At 39.5% G+C, this 8813-nt stretch overlaps 1 long non-coding RNA gene across 1 annotated transcript; it reads right to left on the bottom strand.

Moving 5' to 3' along the window:
• Nucleotides 1-2017: 2017 nt before the first annotated feature.
• Nucleotides 2018-2491, bottom strand: LOC124699405. Its single transcript, XR_007001380.1, has 3 exons — nt 2413-2491; nt 2276-2340; nt 2018-2165 (listed from the first exon to the last, which is right to left on the bottom strand). It is a non-coding gene; the product is annotated as an uncharacterized LOC124699405 (long non-coding RNA).
• Nucleotides 2492-8813: the final 6322 nt, after the last annotated feature.

Below are 8813 nucleotides of genomic sequence, written 5' to 3' on the forward strand. Positions count from 1 at the left end.
GATGGACTGTCAGTGTAACTAAAATTTAGCAGTAGTGGTCGCTGCTCTAATTACCTACAGCTATTTGATTAAGTTTTAGTTTAGACAATATAGCATAAGTTCTATATTGGCTATTTGATTAAGCTTTAGTGTGGCAATATAGGAGAAGTGCTGGTTAAATCAATCTGGCGAACTGCAACTTCCAGATTGTGGCCTATGCAAACCTCTAGATAGTAGTAGCTATCCAAATAACACTAATTTATCAGTATGCGCAAATAAGAAATTAAGTAAGCTGTTGTTCATAGGCTAACACAACAGGAAAAACTATTGCCCACTTGCTTCATATGTCAATCATGTTAGCAGATACACCCAAAAACATATTATAGACATTTGAAAGACTATTAGACATGTGATTTCGATGTAGTATCCCACAAACATATAAGGCTATTTATCATAAATCCAGCATGTTAGGTAAAAGAGGCCTTAATTCATAAGGCTATTTTCTGTACCCCAGAAACATATTATAAGGCTATTTTCTGTACCATTTTCTTCTAGCACCACTTAAATGGAAACATCCCAGCATGTTAGGTAAAAGAGGCCTGCAAATAGCAATACACACCCGAAAAATATGACCTTCCAAAGTGGTGGGGTTTTCAGGCTATTAGCTCCTGGTCGAATACAACATTCGGTGTTAGTTAGAATTTAAATTACCTCCTCCTTAAGCGAATGTTTCTTTATAGTATGAATGGGGCTAGTAATTAGATAGATCAGCAAAAAAGAAACGAAGGGAAGTGTGTTTTCAAGAAAAATGCATAGAAATAAGACAGTGAGATTGTGTCCTTTTCAAGATCACACCTTTTTATGTGCTTCCATAAAAAACTGAACATCCAAGGTAATTATAAAACTTGTCATGCCAGCGTATTGCACTTCCCTGAAATCAACCATGAAAATGGATCCTTGTTTTTCTTAGAAAATACCTTTTTAACAAGGTCCTGATTGTGAAGGATTCTCTGTGAGATCTACTATACCTTAGCGGAGCTTGTCCATGTCCAAGAAGAAACCGAGCATCTTGGATTTCACCACCAATCTACAGAGATCTTCTCAAATTCCTAAAGAAATAACAGTTAGGACATAAGAATCGAGATATGTTATCAAGATAACTGACTGCAATTTCTGTGGAATAAAGTACAAAAACAGTCTGCCCTTAATTCATTACTATTTAGATCTACATGATAATTCAGCTGTACTTTTTTTACTATGGCTGTGGTTGAGGCTTCCCTCCTGTGCCTGCCACACCTGCTTTCCCTCCTGTCGTCTCAAGCAACTTGTTATGTAACCAACTTTTTCACACATCATTGTATCACCAATATAAACATTTATTGAGGATTTCACGAGATGAATAAAATAAATATATGACTGAATGTACCAGAAATATTGTCTCTGTAGTAAAGATTACTCAAAAAATATGTAAAGTCCAATTGTATGAAGTTAAATGTTAGTTAAGATGGCATTGGTGTAACAAAGATCACTGGAAAAAATCTTTAATTCAACTACATGGAGAAGTTTTGAGCGAATTCTACATGAAGACAACTGCAGTTCCTTCAAATTTGTGAGATCTGCGAAATGATAAGTGCAACTCAGATTTGCAGGGAGATGATATGTGGTATGGGTTCTTTACATTTTGGTCATTTAAAATTCCTTTTTACTCAGAGATTGGGTATATGCTTGACAAGCACCATATAATATATGAAAGCAGAGAATACATGAATTGATTACCTTCTCTATCTGTCGAAGCTGTTGAAATCTGGGCGACCACCGTGAGCTCATGCCCTCTGATCTTCACCATTGTCTACTCCCTCACCATGCAAGGCTCCACCATACTGACAACACTGAAGCCACAATGTAGCATGAGGGAGGAGGGCAGAGATCAATAAATGGTAGCCAAGTAAACATAATGGGGAAAAGGAATCCATAATGAAATAAATAATCTACTTTCGGAGGAGCGATAATTGTACCTGTGGTAATATTTTGTGAGCAAAACAAGCACTTTCTTTCCTGCAACTCAGCATCAGTAGTAATATTTTCCAAATCACATTCACTGTCTATAATTACAGATACTCTACCCTCTGCAGCTAAAACAAGATCTTTCAATGTCTTCCGTTTCCATTAATTATGCACTTGATATTCTGAATAAAAAATTAACATAGTTAGTTAATTTCCCCGCAGGAATTTTTATCAACTGTAATTAATTATTGCATTATCAAGGGTTAACAAATAAGACAGATGGACTACATACATGTGCATAATGTCTCGAAGCAATGTAGACAAATCCCAAATTCTCCGTAGTTTCCATGAAAGCCCCTGCAGAAAATAAAGTAGTAAGCACTTGATAGAAGTTTAATAATTATACTGATGTACATTCAAATATCATACCACATGTTTTTCCAGCGATAGCCGCCTTCCTTATCCTCATCCTCCAAATGACACCCCTCTTCCCCGCTAGCAACCGCCAACAAAATGTGGATATCCAGTGCAGGCCAGCTTCCGCAGTCCTATCCGCAGTAACCTTATGTCGACACTGCTCTTTTACTCCTAGAAATAATATGGTTCGTCAATGGTTGTCACTCTGAAATATAAAAAACACTGAAGAACACAAACGTACACAAAGTAGATCATCCAAAGCTTCAGATTTTGTCGAAGTAAACCTTTAGTGATAGGTGGACCAAAATTTGACCGTTGCATTTCAAGGCAAGTGCATAAATCTGCAGGTGTGAGGCTCTCAAATATTAAAAAGTTGGATTCACTTTCCCTAGTCACTTTCTGCAAGTGCATATAATCCACTTTCTGCATGTGCATATAGCCTAATGAAACTTCCAACAACAAAAGCCCACATCTAACATTAGACAAAAAGAAAAGGAAAGCTGGATTGCAATTTCACACTAAATTAGTAAAAGCACTCTGCAAGTGAATATTTTTCTTCCCCTTCACGTCATATCCAAATCACGGCCAGGGAAATCGATGTCATGAAAGGAAAAGAAGAGGGCACGTACCATCGGCACAAGGTGGCCAAGAAATCTGGGCCGACGCGAGCGCGCTGTGTTGGGTTAGCAGCCTTGGTCCCCGCCAAGGGCTTTAGCAGAGGGCGACCAGAGAAGAGACACAGGGAGGGTGCCGTCGGTGGGCTGCTGCCTTCGGTGATGGGGCCTTGTCCAACTGCCTGTCGCCGCCGCCCCGCCTCCAACCGCTGCGGTCGCTCGGGCGCATCCAGCCGCCGCCGCATCCGGACGCCGCCATCACCGGCCACCGCGTCCAGCCGCTGCCGTCGCTCCGGGCGCATCCAGACTCCGCCGCCGCTGAGCACGCTCCCTGCCACCGACATCCCCCGCGGTCGCTCGGGCGCCGCTCTCCCTGCGCTGGAGCCAGAGAGGAGAGGAGCGGGAGGCGGGTCGGAGCGGGAGCGGGCTCGATCTCGGGGGAGAGGCGGCGCGCCGCTGGCCTCCTCCACTTGTAGTGCCCTCTGCAACATCATGTGGGGATGGAGCGGAGGAGAGAAGTCGGCCGGCGCCCGGCGATTGGGGAGAAGGTAAGACGAGGATTGGTGAGGAGGGTGGGCGGGGATTGGTGGGGCGGATTGGGATGCCCCGATCTAGGTTTTCACTGTCTCGCGGATGGAGACGGAAGGCGACCCGAACGATTGTCTGTGGCTGTCTCTGATCGTTGGCCCCCGCACGTAGCTGGTCCCAGGCGTCATCGACTCAGTATGAAGCTCGGTAAGTGAGAAAAAAGTTCACCGATCGGACGGCTGCAGTGAAAAGCGGGATTGTGCAGAGTGGAACGAACGAACCAGATGTTTTTGCCCCTTTTAGGTGCTCTGGATGGCCGGGTAGTCTAGGGACATTTATAGGAGAAATTCCTTATGAGCTTTACAGGGAAATTATGCATGAAATTAGTTCTTGTGAACTTGAAGAAATTGATGTGGTTATTCAGCTTGCTAATAGAGAGACCATCTCTCCAACTATTATTGTTAGAGATGTGGAAGTTTTATGTGGTAAGATTAAATATCATGTTGATTTTCTAGTACTTGTTTCAGCTTCTAGTAAGACTTGTCCTATAATTTTTGGTAGACCTTTTTTGAATACTTGTGGTGCTATTATAGATTGCAAGAAGGAGAAAATTCTTACTAAATTTGATGGAGAGTCTTATGAGTTTAATTTTTCTAAGTTTCCTAAAGCTCCTTATAAAACTGAATTGCCTAATGAAGATTTTAGAGTAGAGCAACTTGCTTCTATTGCTCTTGCTCCTAACGATGTTTTGCAGCAATATATGGAGGACCACGAAAGTGAGATCTTTATGGAGGAAAGAAATGAGATTGATGAGATTTTTCTTTGTCAAACGGAGATGCTTAAGCACAATTTACCTATGGAAGACTTGGGTACCTCACTACCACCCAAGGAGGATCATGTTTTCGATTAAAAACCTTTACATGGTGATCTTAAATATGCTTATATTGATGATAAGAAAATATATCCTATTATTATTAGTTCTAAACTTTTAGTACATGAAGAGGAAAGATTATTGGGAGTATTGAAGAAATATCGAGGAGCTATGGGATATACTCTTGATGATTTTAAGGGGATTTCTCCTACTATATGTCAACATGCTATTAATATGGAACCGGATGCAAAGCCAGTTGTTGAACATCAACGCCGTTTAATTCTGAAGATGAAGGATGTGGTAAGAAATGAGGTATTGAAACTCCTTGATGTTGTTATTATTTATCCTATCTATCCTATTGCTGATAGTAGATGGGTTAGTCATGTACATTGTGTCCCTAAGAAAGGAGGAATTACTGTTGTGCCTAATGAGAAAAACGAACTTATTCCTCAAAGAGTAGTAGTTGGTTATAGGATGTGCATTAATTTTAGAAAATTTAATAAAGTTACTAAGAAAGATCATTACCCTTTACCTTTTACTGATCAAATGTTAAAATTGTTGTTAAAAATCAAGATCCAGAGAGTCCTTATGGAACTTATGCTTATAGACATATTCCTTTTGGTTTGTGTAATGCTCATGCTACGTTTCAAAGATGCATGTCTCCTATCTTTCAGGGTTTTTGTGAATAAATTGTGGAAGTATTCATGGATGATTTCTCCGTCTATGGGACTTCTTTTGATAACTGTTTGCACAACCTTGATAAACTTTTGCAGAGATGTGAAGAAACTAATCTTGTTCTTAATTAGAAGAAATGCCATTTTATGGTAAATGAAGGAATTGTTCTTGGACATAAAATTTATGAAAGAGGTATTGAAGTCGATAGAGCCAAAGTGGAAGCAATTGAGAAATTTCCCTGTCCCAGGGATGTTAAAGGTCTTCATAGTATTCTTGGTCATGTTGGTTTCTATAGGAGATTTATTAAGGATTTCTCTAAAATTTCAAAGCCTTTACTAATATACCAAAAGGATGTACCTTTTGTTTTTGATGATGATTGTATGGAAGCTTTTGAAACTCTAAAGAAGGCTTTAACCACTTCTCCTATTGTTCAACCACCTGATTGGAATTTACCCTTTGAAATTATGTGTGATGCTAGTGATTTTGCAGTAGGTGATGTTCTTGGGCAGTGAGTAGATAAGAAGCTTCATGTTATTCATTATGCTAGTAAGACTCTTGATGCGGCTCAAAAGAATTATGCTACAACTGAAAAAGAATTCCTAGTTGTAGTCTTTTCTTGTGATAAATTTAGACCTTATATTGTTGATTTGAAAGTCACTATTCATACTGATCATGCTTCTATTAGATACCTTATAGAAAAGAAAGATGCTAAGCCTAGGCTTATTAGATGGGTGTTGCTTTTAAAAGAGTTTGATCTGCATATTGTAGATAGGAAAGGTGCTGAAAATCATGTTGCTGATAATTTGTCTAGATTAGAAAACATTTCTTATGATCCTATTCCTGTTAATGATAGTTTTCCAAATGAACAATTGGCTGCAACAAAAGTAGGTTCGCGCGAGAGTCCTTGGTATGCTGATTATGCTAACTTTATTGTTTCCAAGTATTTGCCTCCAACATTTATAACTCAGCAAAGAAGGAAATTCTTTTATGATTTGAGGCATTATTTTTGGGATGTCCCAGACTTATATAAAAGAGTGGATGGTATTATACGAAGATGTGTTCCGGAATATGAACAACAAGAGATATTGAGAAAATTTCATGGTAGTGCTTATGGAGGACATCATGCTGGAGATAGAACTGCACAAAAGGTTCTACAATCAGGTTTTTATTGGCCCACTCTTTTTGAAGATGCAAGAAAGTTTATTTTATCTTGTGATGAATGCCAAAGAGTTGGTAATATTTCTAGAGGCGATGAAATTCCTACTCCCTCCGTCCTCAAATAAGTGGACATCTAGCCTCTAAACTTTGTCCACAAAAGAGTGTACTCCTATCTTCCCAATGCAATTTAATTGCTTCTCTATCATCGCACGGAAATCAAACCCAATAATATTGAGCACATATTCTTCTTGCTTTTTACATGCAATTAGCTTATTGGAGGTGAAAGAATTAAAGAGGAGAGATGCATGTTCCCAATGTACTTTTCACTCCACCTCATAATTTATCTTGAAAACCCCGCAGGTACACTTATTTGTGGACGGAGGGAGTATGAGTTATTTTCTAGCTTGTTATTGAACCATTTGACTGTTGGGGATTTGACTTTATGGGTCCTTTTCTTCCTTCAGAAGGTTATACTCATATACTTGTTGCTGTTGATTATGTTATTAAATGGGTAGAAACTATACCTACAAAGAGTGTTGATGGTGGGACCTCATTAAAAATGCTTAAAGATGTCATTTTCCCTAGATTTGGTGTGCCTTGATATCTTATGACTGATGGAGGTTCCCATTTTATTCATGGTGGTTTTAGAAAGACCCTTGCTAGATATGATGCTAATCATAGAATTACTTCAGCCTATCATCCTCAAACAAGTGGGCAAGTAGAATTATCAAATGGAGAGATTGAATCTAACTTGCAAAAGACTGTTAATAAATCTAGGAAGAATTGGGCTAGTAAGTTAAATGATGCTTTATGGGCTTATAGAACTGTTATAAAAATCCTATGGGTATGTCTCCTTACAAAATGTTTTATGGAAAAGCTTGTCACTTGTCTTTAGAATTAGAACACAAAGCTTATTGGCAGTGAAAGAACTTAATAGAGACTTTAAACTGGTCGGTAAGAAAAGGTTGCTTGACTTAAGTTCCCTAGATGAATGGAGGAATGAAGCTTATGAAAATGCTAGACTCTTTAAAGAGAAGGTTAAAAAGTGGCATGATAAGAGAATTCTTAAGAGAGAGTTCCATGTTGATGATAAAGTTCTATTGTATAGGTCTCGTCTCAGATTTTTTGCAGGAAAATTACTCTCGAAATGGGAAGGACCTTTTATTATTGAAGAGGTGTATCGTTCTGGTGCCATAAAAATTGCTTCATTGAAGGATAACACTACACAAGTGGTGAATGGGCAAGTAGTGACTCCGGAAGAATTCATTAAGGAGCAAATCCAGAAATATGCAGATTCCATTTTCGAATAGGTAACAGTTTTAGTAGGAAAAAGTTCGCGTTAAACTTTCCAGGTTATATTTTTGTCGTTTTTACTAAATATGAAAAATTACGAGACAAAAACGGGTAGGAAAAGGTGCCCAGGGGCACCAGACCACTCCTAGGCGCGGGCCAGCTCCAGGCCACGCCTAGGCCTGGTCTGGGCGCCCTGGAGCCCCTTTCCGACCCGATTTCGCCTTGTTCTCTTCCTTTTGTTACGAATTTTTTTGCTATATAATCCCCCGGATCCCCCGAGGTCCGTATATCGTGTTCTTGTCGTGTTTTTGTTTCGATCTGTTTCTGCCAGGATTTGTTTTCAGATTTAGAGCGACCAAATCTTCTTCTGGATCACCCAGGGACAACTCCTCTGTGAACGTCGACAACCCGTACATGAACGAGCTGAAGATGCATCCTAATGAGTTGTCGCTCAAGGATGGAAAGGTGCAAGTAGAAGATGTTTGGGGCCCTAAAGGAGAAGGCAGTCTGGAGGCTAGGATGGAAAAGCTAGAGCAAGAAGTCTTTATGTACAAGAAGATGGCATAACATGAAGTGGACATCATCCACAAGATAAATGCAAAACTCATTGGCGAGCACAGGAAGGAAGTTGCAAATCTTTGGGATGATATTTTCTCACTCCACGAGACGACAAACAAGTTGCAAGCACAAGTCTACGACGTGCGAAATTAAAACTGTGAGCATGAGACCAGGTTTAATCGCATAAGTTCTGCTGCCAGTTTCAGGATATTGGAAACTAAGTCATTTATTGTTGATGGGGAGCCTTTACCTTGGAAGTTTGATGATGAGAAGGATGCACCACCACCGTCGAAGGAATAATTCATCATTGGTATTGGCATCCCCTTGGCTTGTTTCAAGCTTGGAGGAGTGCCGCGGTATCACACTATTATCTTTTACCTATTTACTTTTCAGTAGAGTCATATCATGAGTAGTGAATTTATCATATAGGATAGTTTGCAGTGTGGAAGTATCTCTCCTTTAATCGATTATCTATGTATCCCTTGGCGTGAGCTGCCGTTATGGAATATTAGTGAGCAGTTTTTTATCATTTACTTTCTGCACATCTTATTTTAGTTTGTAATTTCTATCATATGATAAATCTTGTTGGTTAGTATTGGTATCACTTTGGGAGCATCAAGTAATTCTAGTTGGTCTTGGAAAACTTAGCATTGGTCAGTAGCAACAATGCTTTGAGGCTTTATAGAAAAGAGAGAAATACATGTGAAGAGATTCAA

The sequence above is a fragment of the Lolium rigidum genome, chromosome 3 (genome assembly GCF_022539505.1).
Source record: "Lolium rigidum isolate FL_2022 chromosome 3, APGP_CSIRO_Lrig_0.1, whole genome shotgun sequence".
NCBI classification, from domain to species: domain Eukaryota; kingdom Viridiplantae; phylum Streptophyta; class Magnoliopsida; order Poales; family Poaceae; genus Lolium; species Lolium rigidum.